The sequence below is a fragment of the Elephantulus edwardii genome, unplaced genomic scaffold, assembly GCF_000299155.1.
Source record: "Elephantulus edwardii isolate Elephantulus edwardi_28Jun2011 unplaced genomic scaffold, EleEdw1.0 scaffold00030, whole genome shotgun sequence".
Lineage (NCBI taxonomy): Eukaryota > Metazoa > Chordata > Mammalia > Macroscelidea > Macroscelididae > Elephantulus > Elephantulus edwardii.
The window spans coordinates 16,323,158-16,346,067 of NW_006399780.1; positions in this window are offsets into that span (position 1 = coordinate 16,323,158).

The window sequence follows — 22,910 nt, forward strand, 5'->3', positions numbered from 1 at the left end:
CTTAATTTGCAAAATTTTTTACTTGACTTCATATAACAGGGATTATAGATCACTTATTATGTGCTGAGAATTGTGACCAAAAGTAGAATGCAACTCGTGAACACAGAATTGTTTACAGTTTACAATCAGAGAAGCTTCTTATATACTCAACTTTCTCATTGCAGTGTCTTCTAGAGTGTCTGCTCTATCTTAAAAAAGAAATATAGAAAGTGTCATTAGAAATCAATTTGTAGAACTAGTATGAGCAACCCTACTATATGACAGCTGAGGGATTTCAGCCAAACTATTTATATAGTTTATTTTGCATAAATTAGTATAAGGTGCGTAATTATAATCTTAATTTGTACTTAAAACAAACAATTACAAATCTTCATTGACCCTGAATATATATTTACCATTTAAAAAATCAGTATTTAAAAGAATGGCAATTACAAATCTTCATTGACACTGAATATTTGTCATTTTAAAAAATAAGTATTTAAAAGAATGGATTTTTGAGATGATTTAATAATTAATGAATTTTATTTTGGAAATATTTTCCTCACTATAAAAGAATGAAATTTAAAACAGTTATTAGTCATTAAAATTATTTTTAAAAAAACAAAAAACAGTTATTAGAAGGAAATAATTAATTATGAGAAAAACAATATCATTCAAATATTCAGAAATTCATATATATATGCTAATTCTTTTCTTTCTCCTCAAATATATATATTGTTGTTATTGTTTTTGTTATGTACCATTGAAGAATGGGAATCCCAGAACACTTGATTGTGCTAATTAAAAACCTATACTTGGACCAAGAGGCAGTCATTAGAACAGAGCAAGGAAACACTGCATGGTTCAAAATTGGGAAGAGCGTATGCCAAGGATGTGTCCTGTCTCCGTATCTTTTCAACCTGTATGCAGAACAGATTATCTGAGAGGCTGGGCTCAATGAGGAGAAGTGTGGGGTCAGGATTGGTGGACGATTTATCAATAACCTGCGTTATGCAGATGACACAACCCTGCTTGCTGAAACCGAGGAGGACCTGAAATGCTTGCTGTAGAGGGTCAAGGAATGCAGCCTTCAGTATGGATTGATGAGGCTCAATGTCAAGAAGACAAAGATTCTCACCACTGGACCAATTGGCAGCATCAGGATAGACGGTGGAGAGATGGATGGTGAAGAGATTGAGATTGTACACAGCTTTAGTTTGCTTGGCTCCACAGTCAACACTCTTGGCACCAGTAGCCAGGAAATAGAAAAACTTATTGCAGTGGGAAAGTCTGCTGTTAGGGACCTTTCCAAAGTTCTCAAGAGCAATGGTATCTCTCAGGAGACTAAGGTGTGTCTGATACAGGCCATGGTCTTTGCAATCACATGTTATGGAACAGAGAGTTGGACAATGACTAGGAAGGATAGGAGAATTGATGCCTTTGAGCTGTGGTGCTGGAGAAGAGTATTGAGGGTACCATAGACTGCCAAGAAAACTAACAGATTCATCCTGGAGAGGGTTAAACCAGGCTACTCCTTAGAGGCAAGGATTCTGGGACTTCATCTGACATACTTTGGGTATGTTGTAAGGAGAGACAGGTCCTTGGACAGGGACATCATGCCTGGGAGGAAGGACGGACAACACAAGAGGGGAAGACCCTCTATGAGGTGGATTGATTCAGTGACTGGGGTAATCGGGATGGGTGTGTCAGAGACAGTGCGATTGGCACAGGATAGAGCAGGGTTTAGGGCTGTTGTACATAGGGTCACTTTGAGTTGCAAAAGGTACGACAACACATAACAACAACAACAACCATTGAGTCAGAACTGTCCTATGGCTGAGCCTCCAGCAGATTTTTAGAGGTAGTTAATTGCACCAGAGGAGGTTTCCTACCCTCCTCTGACAGAGTTATAGCTAGGTATGATTTTATGTGGTGAATGCTGTACCTGAGTTTTAGGGGGGGAAAATCATAATCTCATATTTATGTCTTAAATGATAGCAGGCAATTTTTAGATGATGTGTTAAATCATAATTTGCATTTGGTATGTAGTTGAAAAATTACTTCCCTGTCAATTTTATTCTTTATAATAACTGTATGAGCTTGGGTCATTATTTTAACCCCTTTTTAAAAGACTGAGGTATTGAGACACAGAAAGATGTAAGTAATATGCCCAAGTGCTTGAACTAGTAAAAAATGAAATTTGTTTTCAAGTCTATTTTACAATTTCAAATTTGTTGTCTTACTAATTATTATACATACCAATTCTTATGTCTAATGCTTAATCACTTAGCATCCTGTGTTAAAGCCAAATGTCTTTCCGAATACTACTTAATCAAGAAGTAATGAAAGGTAATTGATTATGTTGATCATAATGACTTAGGGGTAACTTTAAGAACAATTATCTCAGAATACTTAATTGTGCTCACATGGAACCAATACATAGACCATAAAGCAGCTGTTTGGACAAAACAAGGGAATTTGGCATGACTTAAGATCAGCAAAGGTATACCTCAAAGTTGTATCCTTCTACCAATCCACTCAATCAGACTATTCTGAAAAAATTATCTGAGAATCTGGACTACATAAAGAATGTGGCATCAAGAGTGGAGGAAGACCCATTTATAATATCAAGATGGAATGACCTTCTTGCTGAAAGTGAAGAAAACTTTAAGCACATACTAAAGATGATATATGTAAATATAGAACATATAAATAAATACAATCTCCATCATTGAGTATGGATTACCCCTCAACATCATGAAAATAAAGTATTCACAACGGGACCATTAGGCAACATCATTATAGATAGACAAAAGATTGCTATTATCAAGGATTTTCTTTTACTTGTATCCACAACCAACATCAATGATTGCATCAGTCAAAAAAAAAAATCAAAAGACTTAATGAATTAGGCAACTCTGTTTTAAAGACCTCTTTAAAGAGTGAAAGTGCAAAACTATGTGTTTAAAAAACTTGATGTGCCTGATCCAAGCCATAGTATTTTCAAATGCTTTCTTGCATGTGGAAGTTGGACAATGAATATAGAATACTGAAAAAGAACTGATGTCTTTTAGTTGTGATGCTGATGGAGAACATTGAATATCACAAACTGCCAAAACAAAGCAAATCCATCTTGGCCAGTATTTTTTAGAAGATAGGATGTTGAAATGTCTGTTCATAAACTTTGAAAGTTTTCCCACCAGGGCCAGTCCCTGGAAAAGGACACTATACTTGGAAAAGTGGAGAATCATCTAAGGAGTGGAAAACCCTCGATTAAACATATTAGTACATTGATTACAACATGTGTAAGCACAACAGAGAATATATTTCTAGTACAGAATTAGGCAAGATTTTGAACTGCCATACATAAGAGTCACTTTGAGTTGCAGTTTACTCAGTGAGACCTAACAATAACAACAAAAGGAATACAAATTGGTAATGTTTTTTAAATGTGAAGTTGAGGAAACAAGGACAACAACAATAAAATAACTTTCTAGACCCTAAGTAGATAGTATCTCCAAGTTATAACATGACTCCAATAGAGACTTTCCTTAAGCATGTGTGAACCTTGTTGTAATGATAGGACTTGAGGTGGGTAATCCAATTCAGAAATGAATGTAAAGACTCACAAGAGAGGCCTGAATTAAAAATACAAATAGGCAAGTCACCAGAATATGTAGTATAGTTAAAACTTCATAAAGTTGATATCATATAGATGAGCAGTAGAAACTATCAAAACTTCTCTCCTGGAACACTAGTAAACATTTATCTATCAGGCTTTAAGATGGATTTATTACATTAATATGCTAGGATAACCATCCCTCTGTAATTTTATGACTATGACAATGGTGATGATATAGTTACTTTTTTATTTAAGCTATACTAAATAAAAATTCATCTTATACTTACCTGGGAGATACCATGATCACAAAGGTAATTTTCCCAAGGCGAGGCTTATCCATTGCACTCTGTATGGGCTGAGACGAGCAGTTCCCCAAATGTGGGAAATTCAATGGCAGAATTTGTGGTAGTGGGGGCTGTATTTTTGCTTTCCCCTGTAATAACAGAAAACTTTTAAAAATAAAAAGAACTCATCTGAGAGATTTTTTTTAAAAAAAGATTTTATGAGGTTCCTCCGGTCACCTCCTGAGGGCAGTCCCAAGTAGCTAAATGATCCCTAACCAAAATCTAACAAGAAAACAGGGATCTGTTTCTAAATGAATCTGAATTAACCTGGAACCTGGAAAGGGGACCTGAGCCTCAGAGGAAAACGACATCCTGTTGATCTCTGGACTTTAGAATTGTGAGTCCCAGAGGACAGAACCCAGCTGTCCTGTGCCAGCCTGCCTTAATGTTTACCGTACAGGAAGCCCCATCATAAAGATATTCCATGAGTCAGTCAAAATTGACTCTGGCACACAACAGTATGAACAACAGCTTGATTTCAACTTCTGCTATGAGTAGGTAAATTATGTACCTTTTGTCTGTCTTAGAGAAGATGTTGTCAATGTGACACTTAGATGATGTTGTTGATATTGTTATGTGCTGTTTAGTCCACTATGACTCATAGTGACCTAATTAACAATGCCTCTGAAACTTGCTCTATCTTGAGCAAACCTCATCATCTCTGACACACTTGATTTGATTGCTGTAGTCACTGTGTCAATCTATCTTATCCAGGGTCTTTCTCCACTGTGCTGACCCTCTAGCCCTCCAAGCATGATGTCCTTCTCCTTCTCCAAGAACTGATTTCTCTTGGTAACATGTCCAAAGTATGTGAAATACAGCTTCAGAATCCTTACTTTCAAAGAGCAACCTGGTTCACCTTCTCCAGGACAGTCCTGTTCTCTTGGCAGTCCATGGTAGTGTGTTCAATATTTTTCTCTGGCACCACAACTCAAAGTATTGTTATTAAAAGTTTCCCTCACTACCAGTCAGTTATATTAGTTTTCTTATACTGCATAAATAATTGCCACAAACTTAGTGTATTAAAACATAAAGCAGTGGATGGCAGCAACCGAGGTTACAGCATAAGGACCTGGAGGAGTGGCAAGTTGCATAGAAATGGGCCACCATGGCCCTCCACAGTCCTCAGTTTACCAATAATTGAACAATTAAATAGTTGATTACTGGTTTTCAATATGGGTAGAGGCTCAACATCAAGAGAACAAAGATTTTTTTAAAAAAAGAGTGTGTCTAACGGCTCCCAGCCCGCCACTGCTGAGCCCACACCATGGCCGCAGCTTCATTGGGTCTCTGCGGCTGGACTCCAGGGATCCCTCTACCTGGAATGGATGGTGGGAACAGGCCCCACAGCTGGTACTGTGGAGCCTCCACACTGCCGCAGAATAAACTTATTTTAAAATAAATTCTCAGGACCAAGATGGTGACAGCAAGAGATGCAGTATGAGGAGCAGGAGGACTGCCAAGCTGCATTAAAATAGGCCATGCAACTTATACCTAAACAGCCAAGCAGTTGACTGTTGGCCATCAATATGGACTGAAGCTCAACATCAAGAGGACAAAGATTCTTGAAAGAACATAAGTGAGTCCCATTTCTGCCTGCTATCCACTGCCAAGCCCATGCTGCCACAACCCCATGGAGCCACTATGGCCAGAGCCCACAGGTCCCCTAGCCTAGACTAGGTGTCCAGCACAGGGCCCTGCGGCTGGTGTGACAGATCCCTCATACAGCTGGTGGCTGCAGATGCCAACAGTCGCGGGCCTCCAGTAGAGGAGGGGATGGCAAGAGTAGGGGGCGGCAGTGGTGGTGGAGGCACCATGGAGCCATGGGAGGTGAAGGACTTGATACAGGAAAGCATCTCACTGTCAGTGAAGATTTCCTAGGGTAGATCAGAGAAGAAAAGAAGATCATCAATACAATGGATTGATAAGGTGTCTGTAGGCTCTCAGGCCTGACTGAATTTGATTGTTTTCAGTCAAACACTCTTCTAAGTAATATATCACTGCTCTGCCAATTGGCTATACAGAAGTAACTCATGGAGGCTGTGTGGCTGAACACTGTGACACTGAAGTGACAAATGTGATAATGGTTACCCATGATGTACAGTGTTTGATGGAGCTCTCAAATTAGAACAAGCTTGGAAGCAGGAGTGTCATCCACTGCTGAAACAGCTTGCCTCCAGAAACTTTATGAACTTAGAGAAATGGTTAAAGTTACACAAGTGTTTACATCTTTCATTCATAGGGTCACTATGAGTTGTCTATGACTCAATGACACTTAAAAGCAAGGGACACACTGACAAAGGAGATTAATCAGAACTGGCTTTGACAAGCACTGTGGCAATTGGACAATCAAAACAGACATTCCGGGGAGGGGAAAGAAGAACAAACTGGGGAGGAGGGTGGAGAAAACAGTGCAGCAATGAATGAATGAAAACCCAAAATCTCTGTAAATGTTCATTAAAATGAATAAAATTTAATAATAATAAAAAAAACAAAAAACAAAAAAACAACAGATCTGAGACAGCAAACCTCCTCAATGTACTACATCTTTTGATTTTTTGACTACGGCTGCCAAGAACTGTTTAGAACTACGGAAGCGCTGTTCACCACTCTCAAAGCCCCTTCTCCATTTGTAAAGGGGAGGTAGTGATGCCTACTTGGAATAGCAGTCTGACCACTTCGGCGGGGGCGGGGGGAGTAGTGGTGGCGGCACCAGAAACAGGGGTGCTGTCCCTGGCCATGGTCTTCAGTGAGGTATAGTGTCCAGACCTCAGTAGGGGAAAGGGAGCTTCAGTCAGGTGGTGTGCTGCCTGGCCCCTGAAGAGCCATTTGGCCATTGGAGTGGGTCGTCTGGCCCCCAAGTGTGCCATTTGGCTCCCAGGGAGAGCCTTTCACCACCCCCTAGAGCCATTCAGTCTTCGAGGTGTGCCACTAGGCCCCAGGGTGTGCTGCCAAGCCCCCTGGGAGAGTCGTCCAGCCCCTGAGAAGAGCCTTCAGATCACTGATGCAAACTGCCTAGGGTATACAAAGAATTTTATCTAAGCCTATTTCCTCCAATTACTCTGCTAGTACACCTGTAAGTAATACCTCAAAAGCCCTTCTCCTTGTAACTCACAAGTTTGTTCCCTCCAGGTTTGCTCCCTTTCCTACAAGTAACCTTAACACTGAGTTTTGCTCCAGACCTGAACACTGAACCCAGTTCCAGAGACAAAAGGGAAATAAACTGTCAGCTAAGGAAGTGAAGGAGGATGGAGTCTCAGGGTTTAGTCAGCCATCACCACTGGACCCACCTTGGTAAACACTTTGCAGTCCAGAGGGCAGTAAACGTCAGGAAAATATCTTCTAACTGAACAAGAAGGCATGCAGCTTCAACCCAGGACCACCAGTAAGGTGTTAAAGTGGGCTCCCCTTTCCTATTCACATCAACTCCCCTTTTCAGCATGAAGAAGCCAGAGAGTCTGTGCTCCATTCCAAATGAGAAATTCACATGTGAATAAGACAATTTCTTTGGGGGCAGGGGGAATCGCCATTGGACTATGCTTACCGTTACCCCATTGCTTCTAGTCCACACTGGAGCTTTCTCATTTCTTTCTCCCACTCCCACCACTCACCAAATTGTGCAGCCCTGCGATTTCATCCCTGGCCATCCTCACTCTTTTGCTCCCAACTCTCACCCCTTTGTATCTCCAGACATGATTTTCACAAAATAATAATTTAAAAAATACTGTAAAACAACAAACACATAAATCAGCTATTGATCTCTCCCTATCAAGAGCAAAGAAGAGTGAAGAACATCAAAGACACATAGAAACAATTAGTCTAAAGGACTAATAAATCATATAAATGTCAACCTCCATGACTACACTGAGACCTGAAGAATGACAGAGCCTGACTACCACTGAAAAACATTTCTAAAGGAACCAGAATAGAGGGTCTGGACTGACAAGATGAGGAAAGTTGAACAAAACCTACACTCAAAAAAATAATAAGATCTGCTAAAGACTGGTGGAACCTGCAAACCTATGGCCCTTAAAGCAAACAATCAATCATGCAAGATCAAAAGGACAGTATTTGGCTGGGGATAAAGGTCAGAAGGAAGGAAGAAATAGGATACATATAGGTGAAGGTAGGTGGAAAAGAGAATCACAGTAGGAAACTGTAAAGAGTGTTGTTAGAATGTGAATTACATAATTAATTCTATTCAAAAAATTTGTATACTAATGAATGAAAAACCAATTGCCCTGTCAAGTTTCACTCAAAGCTCAAAAAACCAAAACATTAAATAATAAAAACTCATTCTTTAGATCTGAATTATGAACACAGCATAGCTGGATTCTTTGCTCAGGTTTTAATAATTCTGAAATCCAGATGTTGGCCAAACAATAAAAATTCTGTCTTAGAGGTGGATAACATGATTCAGTTTCACATTATGGGGCTATGTTATCAAAAGTCAACCTTGAGAGAAAGGCTCAGTAAAATAGAGAGTCAGTGAAAAAGACAGAAACCATGTCAGGGGCTCAGGACTGTCACAGCAGAGATTGTGAGAATGGTTCAGGATTAGGCACGCTTTCCTTTCATTGAACTTAGGGTAACTAATGGGTATGCCCACTCATTGGCACCTAACAACAACCTCTATGGGAGCATGTCAGCATCTTCTGCAAAGCTGCTAGTTGGGTCTGAACCACTGACCTTTTGTTTGCCAGTTAAGCACTTACCATTGTGTCACATTGCATCCTGCATTGCACCAGAAGGGACCCTTGATGACAAAGGATACCCTTCTTTTCATTTTAAAACTTCCATCTGTAGTTCTTCACCATACTCATCAGTTCCAGAAGTGCACTGCTTTTTCTCCTAGAGAAAGAATTAAATATATTTACACATGGAGGCAACTTTGACTGGCTTGCCTGATTAAATGTCACTTCAGGACAAGAACTACAGATATATTTTGATATTTTTAGGCATATATGAGAGCTTAACATAACTGCTAAAGGATCACATCATCAACCCTATCATCTGATACACTTAAGATATGCATACCACTGATTTCAGAGAATTCACATTCTATTGGCAAAGCAAATATCCACGGAGATATATTACAACCTTTCTTCCTTCCCTTTGCCCTTCAACCAAAGAGAGAGAAAAGCAAGAGACTTAACTGCTGCAAATGCTCTTTGCACTTCCTTGTCAAAACAGCCTGATACAATTTGAATAAAGGGAGATTCTGAAATGATTCCCAACTTAACATTTTCCAGGGTAATATTTTCTTTTGGGTTGACAGACAAAGCCTTCATCTGACAAATGAATGTACTCAAGAGATTATATCAATGGCTAATCCAATTAAAAATCTTTGATATGTTCCCTTATCTCTGCTGTAAATTTGATGAGCTGTAGATTGAAGTGAACTGAAAGTTATATTTACTTTTCACTTAAATCTTTATTAATCATTTAACTTGAGGGAAATTATAACTCTTAATTATTTTGTTCTTATCTTTAAAATTAAAGAACCCAATAATAAGGGAATTATTCTACCATAAATCTTTTTTTCTTAGTTTAGAAATTTTCTCAGTTATCTTGTTATCATAATAAACAAATCTGTTTTACTAAATTCAGTGGAAAGAAGCAAAAGGGAAACCTGTAAGTGGGTCCATGAGTATTCTGTTTTAATGACTTCAGTTTCATTTGTTTGGTTAGGGATGTGTCTCAGATATTAAATCAATTCATTAAATTGACTCAGTACATGAATTGTCTATTTGACATTTTGTAAGTAAGAGTAACTGAATATATAGTGCATATAACTTCAGAAGTTCAAGTACTGCAGTGTGCAGTATGAATTGAAGCTCAACATTAAGAAGACAAAGATTCTCGCTATTGGTCCAATTGGCAAAACCAGGATAGATGGAGAAGAGATTAAGGTTGTTAACAATTACAGATTGATTAGCTCCACAATCAACACTCTTTGCACCAGTAGTCAGTAAATCAATAGACAAATTGCATTGGGAAAATGCTGTCAAGGACCTCTCCAGAGTACTGAGAAGTAAAGCTGTCAGTCTAGAGACTAAGGTGTACCTAATCCAGGCCATAGTCTTTGTAATTATTTGTTACACATCAGAGAGCCAATGACTAAGGATGATAGAAGAAGAATTGATGCCTTTGAGTTGTGGTGCTGAAGAAGAGTCTTGAACATACCATGGCCTGCCAAGAAAGCAAGCAAGTCTGTCTTGGAGAGGGTGAAACCAATTTTCTCCTTGGAAGCTAGGATTTTGAAGGTCCATCTTATATACATTGGGCATGTCACCAGAAGAGATCAGTCCTTGGAGGAGGACATCATGCTCGGAGAGGTAGACACTCGCCAGATGAGATGGATTCATACAATAACTGGGGAAATGGAGGTTGCTGTGTCTGAATCAGTGAGAATTGGCTCAGGACAGGACAGGTTTCAGAGCAGCTATACATAGAGTCACTATGGGTCACAGGTGACTCAATGGCACATAACAACAACAACAACATAACAACATAACTGGTAGCCTAAAGAGTGGTGAGTTAGTTGCACTGTTAATCTTAAAGTGATGTCTCTCTAGCTGTTTGGATCCCCCAGCAATACTGCAGGAGAAAGATGGACAATCTGTTCCTGTGGGAATTGAAGCTTCTCACTGGACCGTCAACTGAGACTCAGCTCTGACTTAATGTCAATGAGAAAATAAGTTTCAGCTCTCATAGTCAGAAAGGTCACTACAAATCATTCAAATCATCAAGTCATTGATATAAAACATGAATATTATGAAGACAAGAGCCTCTTTTACGACTTCTATCAGATTGTGTAGCTTTGCTTGCTCACTGCTCTGTACCTATGCCTATATGGGGAAAAGACTGACAACATTTTATTTCATTTTACTACATTCTTTTTTTTTTTTTTTAATCTGGCAAGATAAATGCCACTCTACTGGTTTGTGACCTACTTTCTTTACTAAGGATTGTTTTTCTGAGTTGCAAAACATTTCAAACAATCCCCCAAATATTTCCAATAAACACTTGAGGCTGTGAATAGATCATGAGAATATTTGAAGCCTTCTGCCTGTTTTTCTGGATATTTCCTAGTGGCATCTGTGTGTGCTCCACATGTTGCCTAAGAATTTCAAAGTAGATTGCTACATCTGGTTCCCCGGAAGAGTCTGTCTCTGTTGAGGGAAAAGTGTTGCACTGAAAGTTGTTTTTATGATCGCCTCCTCTATTTCTTCAAACTTTGTTTTCGTGTTTTTAATTGTACCTGATAAGGTGTTACTGCATTATAATTAAAAAATGTTCCTTTATTAAATGCACCCCTCCCATAAAAAGCTCATGGCTATGATGAGAAGTCTTTCTCTCTCTCTCTGTCATTTAACTGTCTACGGCTATCATGAATTTGGCCCACCTCTCTTATATATCCCTAAAGCTTTGCATATGTGATTATCATAACTCCCTTTTCTATGGGATTATATGTAATTAAGTTTTCAATCAATTTAACTAATTAAATGGAGACATGTATATGGGTTAGATCAGGAGACTAGAAATCTTGATTTCAGAGTATTACCACTGATTCACTAGGAGAACACATCACTTATTTAATATCTAATTTCATTGTGAAGGTAGTATTTAAGGCCAGATCTACAAGGTTCCAAATGTCTAAAATGCCAAATTCCTATCTCTCTTGAGATTCATATCTAAATTTTCAGCTGACTCCTTCTAGGCAAGGACAGACCCTCAAAGGGCCGATCAAAAAATTAAACCATGAAAAGTTTGATATCCCTGAGTGGCTATTTCAAATTCTGGCTAAGCACACTGTGTATCTTCTTCTCACCTAGGCTACATGGATTTTGCTGTTTTAAATATTGGGAAGATCACTCCCTGGCTCATTACTGTCAAATTTCTCCTGATTGATAGTTGACCCTCCAATGGGTTTCAAGGCAGTAAGCTGCATGGGAGGAGACAATGTATCTTTTTCCCAGGGAGCAACTGGTGGGTTCATACACCAAAGTAGCACAGTCTTTGAGTTAGCTGCACAACTTTTTATGGACTCTCAAAATATATGTGTAAATTTCAAACTACTAAGTTACAGGACCTGTGAATATGAATTTGTTTGGAAGTAGTATCCTTGAAAATCTCATCAGTTAAATTACTAAAAAAGTCTTATTGGAATATAGTAGCTCATAGTTCAATCCAAATGATGCTCTAAGAAAAAAAGAACAGGAAAGGCAGAGATTTGATGGTGTGAAGATGACAGAATTAGGATGACGTATGCACAAGGTAAGGACCACCAAATTACTAGATGTTAGAAAGAAAGTGATGTTAAGCTTTCCTAAGGCCTTCAGAGGGAACATCACCTTGTGGCTACCTTAAGTTTTTAACCTGTAGCCTCTGGAATGGAGATAAATTAAATTTCTCTTGTTTTAAGTCATCCAGCTTGTTCTGTATAACTGCAGACTTTAAAAATAATATACAAATGAAAGAAAGAGTCTCATTTTTTAAAAATTTCTTTATTAGGCACAAATTACATGTTGGGTTGGGGAATGAATATCCTTTATTAAATTACTGCTTAAAGTTTTTGTAACCAATAATAAATAATCAAAAATAATATTTTGGAAGACACTTGAGAGAGAATTTTCTTCAACCTCTTTATTTACTTTGGTGAGCTAGAGACCATGAGTTTTGCTCATCACAGAAGACACTAGAATTCTATTCTTCTGTCCTAGGACTTTTACCCCTACTTACCAAAACATGTTATATATTCATTTATTTGCATAGTCACAACCCACTTATACCTCGAGGTAAAAGTGGAAATAGATAAAATACAACTTAAAAATTTTTTTTTAAAAAATGCAACTTAATTCAATGGCAAAACCATTCACAGTACAGTACCTTTTAGGCAGGGAGCTCTGGTGGCACAGTTTGGAGTTAGTTGCAATGCCACCCCCAAGGCCAAACATCTCCCTCACTCAGCATTTCAAATTCACTCAGCTTTCGTGAGAAAAATAGACAATCGCCACCAGATGCAATTTACAGCCTCAGAAATTGCTACGAATTGCAATTGACTAGAAGATAGTGAGTTTTTAAGTGGTCTTGAAATTGATCTCTTATGTAAGCAGAGAAGGAAGAAAAAAATAAAAGCTCTAATACAGTAGACCTGTTGGGTGACTCATATACTGCTTGGTCTTCTCAGGACACATCTTTTTTCTAGCCTGCAGAATCAAAGACAATTCCAGGCAGAACGTTCATTGATACATGATATTTCCAGAAAATTAAAAGAAGGGGAAAAAAATTTGAGAGGAAGCAAGCCATTTTCTAGAATGTTGTTTTTGCTACTAAATACCATCAAATCAGAACAGACACACAGCTCATCTCCCCTTGGATTTTCAGAGGCAGGAAGTTGCATGAGAAGATCTTGACCATCTTTCTCCTTCAGAGCAGCAGATGGATTCAAATTTTGTGTCTTCAAGTTGCCAAAGCTGATCCTGACCACTAGGTTGATCTCACTGTGTCCAACACACTTGACCACACTGCGACGTCATTGCATCAATCCATTTCACCCAGGGTCTCCCTCACCTGTGCTGACCTTCTACCCTTACAAGCACGGTGCTCTTCTCCAAGGACTGGTCCTTGCAGGCAGAATGCTCAAAGTATGTGAGATGGAGTTTCAAAATCCTTCCATCCAGAACTATTTGTTCTCTTGGCAGTCCATTATATGTTCAATACTTCAATTTAGCACTGCAGCAATATATAAAGGCATTATGTATCTAGTCCAATTTAGTTCATTGGAATCACATGCATATCTATGCTTTATAAATTTTCAATGGCTGGTTATTTTAGAAGTAGACTGCCAGGTCTTTTATTACATGGCAGAGACTTAAAGATGTCTTAAGATATGTTTTAGAGCCACCAAGATCAGATTGGGCAAACTAATTCTTCAGCCTAGCTTTTATCCTCTCTCTGAGCTTTCCCTCATGAACTTTCATGGGGCTTCCAACATGCAATCACCCTCCTACTTCCATTACTAAATTCTTAAATTTAATTTCATTCAAGGACAAAGTTAATACTAATGTAAACAGCTTTCTTTAGTTAACCGTAGAGCAAGGCAAATTTCCTGACTTCAGATTTCTTCAGTATTTGTTTATTTAATCTTCTCTGTATTTTATGAATCATTATATGTTGTTTTTCATATGTTCTTTAGTTAGTTAAAGTATATTTTTACTATCACCCTGCAACATTGCAATTTCCTTGAGAGGAGAGGCCATGACTTCTATGTCTATGGAATTTTTCTACCAGGACTTAGTGATTAATAAGCATGCTTGGAGTTGGCACAATTCTCCGGAGAGACATTGGGGAAAGAAGTTTAATTTGTTTGTTTCTCTGTTTGTTTTGGAGTCACTCTTGCAACCTTCCTGTCATGGTTAAACAAGAAAGTAAATGACATGAGCCTCTGGTGAGTTAAAACCGGCTCATTAACCAGGCACCAAATTCATTAACGACATTTGTAGTTTCGAAATTAAAAACAAATGGAAAATTATTTTTTAAATTTTAGATAATATATCCATACTTGGAAGTTATATATTTAAATGTTAATATAGAGGTAAACAGATCATTAAAAGTAGGTTTTTGAAGAACAGTTTAAAATGAACATTGAATCAATATTTGTGATCTATAAATATGATGTCTGTGCACTAGAAACGAACCGTTTTGCTTTTTCCTTCTGAACCAATTCATATTCTGTCATGCTTACTGCTCACAAATGCTTCAGTGAATAATATGTATTAGCGTTATTAGGGATAGGTCTGAAATGTTAAATAGTAGCAAGTGTTGTTAAAGATCAGATACTAATATTGTATTAAAACTAAGTGATATGCTCTCATAGTTTGCCATCCTATTTGCTTATAAAGTGCCAGCAGAGAGACAACAGGAAATCGCAGAATGTTGAAGATAAAAGTTGCGCATATACTTAAAAAATGGCAATAAAACAAAATGAAATGTGTTTGATTATAACAATGAATTCTTTAATTAAAAGAGTTTCGGATCTCTTATTCATTCAGATTTGTATCACTGAGATTCATTGTAGAACAAAAAGCAAATATCTGCTTTATAACTTAGGTAATATATTCACATATTTTCATTTTCCAGAATATTGTTGGTTACAGGCAAAGGAAAATAATTTGTCTACATTTGTGCTCCTCTATATACTGAGGGTATACCAATGTCTCATGTAACATTAGCAACTTAAATTATGATTACTCCAGAGATATAAGTGGGAGGTGGAAAAAAGCATGACTCAGAGTTCTCTTGAAAGCTTGAAAATTTAACTCTCTTCAAATTCACTTCTATGGTCATATAATAATGACAAATCAAAGCAAGTGTAGGAAATCCTGAAGACAGAACCTTTAATACAAATTTTTGTGAGAACATTTATATGCATAGAATAAAAATTTCTCTATACTAAACAATAAAATTCACACGTGGAGAAAAAACAAAACCTGATTTTACATTATAAAATATGCTTTCTTCCCACCTAAAAAACAACCAGCAAACATTCTATTGGTTAAAGAGCTTTTTGCCTTAGGATTCTTGTGAAGAGGGGGGGAAAAACCACCACCACAACCCATCAAATTATGGGGAGTGACATCCATCTTCATTAAGTGTAGTGGTTTCCTAGAGATGAACAAGATTTTCAACACAATAGTAGAAGAATTGCCAGTTGACAGGAAGAATGTTCCCTGACCTGACTGTTGCTGATGGGACTCTGATGTGCTCTCCCTGGAGTGGATGGTCTACAGCATTGATTCATTAGTCTGTTTAATCTTCATGCTTGCTAAAAAAAGAGATTCTCCTTGATTTAAAGGCTGTCAGACTGTCATCTCAAAAGGTTCATCCCTTGTCATTCCCTCTATCCACTATCAAAGAGAGTGACTACTAGTCCTGTTAAAAAGAATTAGCATAAAGAAGAAAGAAATCTAGAAATAGAACTTGAAATTTTAAGCTAAAGGAGATCGGTGTGTCTCTCACTACCTACTTCTATTCCCTAATCATCGATATTATGCTATCATTACTTAAAAGCATCTGCTTTTAAAAAAATCATGTTTTATAAAACATAGTGCATGATAAAATTGTATGAAATGGAATGTGAATGAAGAATTGTGTGAAACACAATGTATATGAACTTTGTAAACAAACCAATTTAAAAAATATATTGAAGTGTTGAATGTTCACTCAAAAAAGAGAAAAAAAGGTGCATAGCAAAGAGGACTGAGGGATGCAGGAAATTATGCAACAATGCATAGAGTGTGTGTGTGAAGTGAATTTGGTGGGTAAGGAGGAAAATGTGAGACAGTGAATAAATGAAATCCAACTTTCTGTAAACTTTCATTAAAATCACAATTTTAAAGAAATAAAATTCTTTCAGAAAAAAAACAAACTTTTTTTTTAGAGTTAAGGCTTTGATACGGGTAATTATACACATAGAAAGGGAGAGTGAAAAAAGGTGGGTTTTTGTGGAGGGGACATGCAAGAAGTAAAGTTCAATAAAATTAATCATTTGAGTCATCTAAATCAACATTATTTTTGATATATTTTTATAAAAAGTTAGATTGAATGGGAACTCACATTGGTCTCATTTCTATTTTCACGTTTCCAGATACCATTTTGCCACCTCATTTTTTCAAACAAGCCATTTAAGAATCTAGGGGTCAATGAGCATACCTAGTAACAGTGTTACAGAAATATTTAGTCTTTGTAAAACTAGATGTCAATGTTTACTTATTCTAGGTAGCAGATATGCATGTTTACAGAAAGCCGTATTTAAACCTGTATGATTATCTTTATTTACCACCCAGATAAGATTGATTACTTTCAGTTAAGATTTTTTTTTTAATTCTCACTTTCCATGTTATAAGTTGTGACCCTCACTCTAGTTCTCTGACTGTTGGTACAATGCAATGATGTCTTATGGTTAGAATAAAGACAGTACGTACTAAGTTAACAAGTATTTATGTACAATGTGTGTAACTTTATTGTTGTTTTTAGGTGCCATTGATTGCCTTTAAATTCATAAAAACCTCATGTGACAGGATGCAACTAACTGTCCTTTGGATTTTCTTTTCTGTAATCTTTATATAAGCAAGTCACTAAGTCTTTCTTCCATAAAATTCCTGCTTTAAACTGTCAAATGTTAAGTTATGAACAGATTACATAATCATTGTGTTACTGGGATTCCTTCACTGTAACACTATGTTATCTCAAAGGAGAGCATTTCTTGAATTATTCCCTTGTGCCTTTTCCATAAATATAGAGACCATCAAGTTTCTTCCTTCTCTTTCTTATGTGCCTTATTGTTGTTTGTTTTTCCATAGTCAATCTGCTTCCATATAAAATCACTTCCTGTTTACTGTCATTCTATTTTGGCAATATTCCTAGTATCAGCAATCAACATTATCAGTATCGAAGGCCCAACTTATTTTCTTCCCTTTCCTAATTCACTCTGCAGCTATGTCAGATAAAATTCCTTATAGTTTTTGTCAGGTTCTCTCTACTAAAAATATTCAAAGTCTCACTCCATGGTCAGATGAGTCAGATGATTATCACACATTGTTCTAGAATATAATAATTCAATGCCTTAAGAATATGACACTCTATCAAGTCGGGCTTTTGCAGAAAAGGAGATATAATATATGCTACTGCAGAGTCCAGTTTTAGATTCGGAAACACGACCTTCATCCAAAATGCTCCCCATGAGTAATTAGAAATATAATTCTCTAGGCAGGGAATTTAAAAGGAATAAGTGGTATGCTATTAGGAGCCACTATGACCTAAAAGTTATCGCTGGGTAAGATGAAAAAAAGCTGAGCTAATGCATATCCCTCTGGGCATACTCCCATTGCTTTCATTGTCAAATAAGAGGGCTGAAGTCAAGGCAGATCACTCTAACAGGTTAGAAACATTTTGGAATGAGGGATTTCATCGTTGAGTCACATTGAAAGGGGTGAAATAAATAGAAAGGGGGGGATGAAGGAAAGAGGTTAAAGAACTTTAAAAGTGTGACCAGATATAGAGAAATAAATGTTTCAATATTTTTCCCTTTTCTCAACATTCCCATAGCAGGAGTTGCCATTTTTAGATTTGAATAATGAGAACTCATAAATAGAGTTTTGTGTAGAGTATCTCCAAGTAATTGCCTCATGTGCATATAAAAGCCGGACAAGGAAAAATGAAGGCAAATCTACACATTAAATTGTAGCATTGATGAATAATATTCAATATACCATGGATTGCCGGGGGAAAAAACCAAAACAAAACCCAAACAAACACAAAACCTCCATCAATCTTGGATAAAGTGTAGCCAGAATGCTCCTAGAAATGCTCTCATTAAGTATATCATCAGGAAACACAAATAAGTTGAAAAGAGTATCATGGGAGCTCTGGTGGCCTTGTGGTAAAACTGGGCAGCAATCCTGAAGGCAAGCTGTTCAAACCAACTGCTCCACAGGAGAAAGACGGGAAATCTCCTCCCGTGCAATTATTGCCTCTGAAAACCTGCTGAAGGGTCAGCTATAACTTGGTTCCAACTCTACTGTACAAACAAAACGGGGATAAAATTTACATAGTAGTAGCAACAATGAGTTCAAACACAACCATCCTCAGGATGTTGCAGAATCAAGAAATGTTTTCTTTTGATATAGTTAAGATCACCATGAGTGGTGTGAAATCCTTGTTAACTATCAACAAACAAGTAAAATATGAGGAAAAAAAAAACTAGATTGATAAAGCCTCAGGACTGAGTTTAGGTGGACAAAAAGCTGGCATGGGGAAGACTGGTAATAGAAACAAGTTCTCTAGCTAGCATCATAAAACTACTCTTCAGTGAGTAACTAAAGATTTCTGTATTTGCTTTCATTCCTTCTCTTGGAATCTGATCTTAGATTTCCCTTCAATCAAGTTAAAATGACAAGGAACAGCTGAAAATGTAATATTTGCCATGACTATCAGTACTTTAGGGAGCTCACGTGGCCTAGTGGTAGGAAGCTGTGCTACAATCTTGAAGGCACACAGTTCAAATGCACCAGCTGCTTCATAGGAGAAAGATAGGCAATCTCATCCTGTAGGATTAACTGCCTCTGCAAACCTACTGGGAAGTCACCAATGGTTGGTTCTGACTTGATAGTACACAACAACAAAATCTATATTTTAACAGAGGATTCTACTTTAATCTTAAATGTCTTAAATTATGTTTAAAATAGTATCTCAAAATAATTGGTATTATTGTGGTTAAACATTAGGGCTGTTTCCACGTTCTTGTAATGGTGAATAATGCTGCTATGAACATTGGTGTACAAATCTCTGTTTGTGCCTTAGTTCTCATTTTCATGGGGTGTATTCCAAACAGTGGAATAGCTGGGTTATACAGAATTACTATGCTCAGCTTTTTGAGGAAGTGCCAAACTGCCTTCCAAAGTGGTTGTACTATTTTACAACCTTACCAACACTGGATAAGAGTTCATATTTCACCAGTGAGAAATTATGGTACATTCACACAATGGAATTCTATGCAGCACACAGGAGCAATGATTTTGTAAATTACTATCTAACTTGGGAGGAACTGGAGAGTGTTATGCTAAGTGAACTAACTCAGTCCTGTAAGGACAAATACTGTATAAGACCATTGTTGTAGGACATATACGAAGATCCAAAGGGGGAGGGGAGAAGCAGAGGGGTGAGGATAGAGGGTGGCATTAATCATAGGGTCATAGAATGATGGGTGTTGGGAGGAGGGGTGAAGGAAATGTGGAAGATCAGGTGTGAAAAGCAATACATAAGACTTGGTAAATAAGTCAGTCTAAAAGAAAAAATTTTAAAAAACAAAAAAAACCCCACCCTACAAACCTGAGTAATATTTTGCAGACATATATTTTTACATGTAATCTCTATAATAGCTCGTAGGTAGCCATACGGAGGACTAAGTGTTTTGCTAAATAGAATATCCTACACAAAGCAGGTGTAAGGAGATGCTGTCCATCATGAGGGCGGAAAAGAAGAAAAAGTGAGGAAAAGTTCATTTTCTAAAGATAATTCGCTTAAGAGCTCCTTAAAATAACTAAGCTTATGTAAATGTCTTCTTAGTTTCCCCTGACTTATAATTTATCTCTTTGTGAGCTACACTATATGTACCTTACTTCAAAAAGATGCTAAAGATTGACTTAGTTCAATTGTAAATAACACTTTGTTGATTTCCAGCCAATTCTTGTCTAGATAAGAGTACAGCAAATATCTTCAATCAGTCCATGTAAGAGTGGAAGGGTTTAGTGTTATTGAAAAGAGATCTTTGGGAGGAAATATTTCCAAAACTCCTTTAATATGCTATCATTGACTCAGAATAATACAACTGCTTTGCTAATTTGTTCTCAGGAAAAGAAAAAAATTTAAAAAAATAATATAAATATATATGTAAAATATGTTTGTAAAAGTCAAGGATGCGTCAGATGTGAACACTAACATTAATTCAGAAGCAGAAGAGAAAATGAAACCCCAAAATCAACTGTCAATAGTTTCCCATGTGGCAGGCACTATTGCAAGTGTTTGTATAGGACACAGGCGGAAGTTATCATTGTCCTCAGGAAGCTATCGTTCTGTGGAAAACTGTAAATACTCAACATTCAGGCTTCAGCAAGTACAAAACATATTTGAAATGTCTTGATCAATATTCGACATTTTAAAATAAATTCAAGAAATATTCCACAGAAACAATTAATATTAAAAATGGAATAGCTATCTAATAAGCTTGCTAAATGCATAGGTTTTTATTTTTTATTTATTTCACTCCAACTAAATAATAGCTTTTGGTTAGAATAGTAATTAATAAAATACATTATCTTATTCTAAAACACTAGCTCATAATACAAAAGCAAATCTTTCTCTAATAACAATTTTTCCCCTTAGTAATAAATGGGAGGAAGAGTTCCAGTTTTATCTTTTCCCATCTCTACGGTTTTTTTTTTAGAATTCTCTATAACTGATAGCTATATCTAAAGTGAATTATCTTCTTCATTCTATTATGTAACGTAAATGGTTTAGGTTTTGATTAAAGTAAAACTTGCATCAAAATGGTATACATCAATATTATTGTTCAGCTTTTTAAAAAATGTATTCTTTCTAAGAAAGAATAACATAATAGTGTTTAGTGCAATATTGTTTAAATATGAGAAAATGATAATTAGTTGGGTATGGATGATATGCTAACAGATTTCTCCTTCTATTAGTGCATGATATGGCATCAATCGTCGTCACTCGGGGTCTAACATCATTAATGTTCACTATCAAGTTACCACAAATCCCACATTTCCCTTGTCTCTCAGGCTTAAAGGAACTCATTTAACACCAAGTGATAATTAATTAACTGGATTTTCTTATATTTAAAGGAGAACATTCAAAATGATTAGCATTCAACCTCGTGCAAATATAGGTCTCTGAATAGGTCTACAAGCATCTCTGTCAAAAAGAAACAAAAAAACAAACAAAAAAGCACCACAGAAAAAACCTAAAACACCAAACCTAACCATTTTTACCCTGAATGTTAGTAATCAGATATATAAGTTATAAGATTTAAAAGAGACTATTCAAACAGACCATGGAGACATGTGTTCTGGGAATATTTAATAATTTTTATTGTCTTGTAGGAAAAGAGTACTGAATAGCCCATAAACTACCAGAAAAAAACAGATGTATCTTGGAAAAAAGTGTAGCCAGGGTCTTTCTTGGATACAAAAGTCGCAAAGCTCCATTACTCAAACTTCGGACTTGTTGCTAAGAAAAGCTATTCCTTGGAAGGGGACATCATGCCTGGAAAGATGAAGGGTCAGTGAAAAGAGGAAGACACTCAATGAGATGTAGTGAAATAATGACTGCAGCAGTGGACTCAAGTGTGTCCGAGACGATGAGGATGGCACAGGAGAAGATAGGGTTCAGGTCGTTGTTCATAGGGTCGCTATAAGTCCTACTCAATTCAATGGCACCTAACAACAACGACAGGAGTCAGCATAAATGGCCTTAACATGGAGATGCTTTTTTCTTATAAATAAAATGGACTTTATAATGTATATTATCAATAGTTACAGAAATAATATAAAACTTTCATGGATAATTTTTACAGAAGGGTGTCATTCTCTGTGGCTAAAGCCAAAAAATAAAAAAGAACTTCTTTGCTAAATTTTCCTAAGTTGGAGTTGGCTAATCTAATATAGTAGTCTTATATAATATAGTCTTATAAAATATAGTAATTGAAATTGCCAATATCCCAGAAGCAAAGAAAATCATGAAAGAAAAAACAATGTATGTATATCAATAACTTTCTGTCACAAAGTGTCAAATGTGCAAATCTTCACATACAAATTTCTATAATGATCTTACTCCTGAAATTAGACAACTTTTTCAATGAACATAGAAGGTCTCCATATCTTTAGGATGAGAAGTTCTTAAATTCTGTATTACCACCATAAATGTACTTTATATCAATAATCATTGCCTGCTCTGACTTGTTCAAGGAATGTTTTATAAGATATAAACGAAAGCATTATGCTGAGTAAAATAACTCAGTCACATAAGAGCTAATACTATGTAAGAACACTCTTGCGAATATATGAGGAGAACTGAGCAAGTTATGTATAAATGTTCAAAGGGGAAGGGGAAGTGAGAAGGTGGTAGAATGAGGGGAAGAGAAGGTCAGTAGGACAGCAGATGTTAGTGGGCAGAAAGGAGGATGAAGAAAAAGGAACTTGCAATGGGGATTTGAAATAACGGGGTGAAAATGCCATAGATCAGTTGTAATTATATAAACATAATGTATATAAGTGATTATATAAAACAGAGAGTTGGACAATGACTAGGGAGGACAGAAGGAGAATTGATGCCTTTGAGCTGTGGTGCTGGAGAAGAGTATTGAATGTACCCTGGACTGCCAA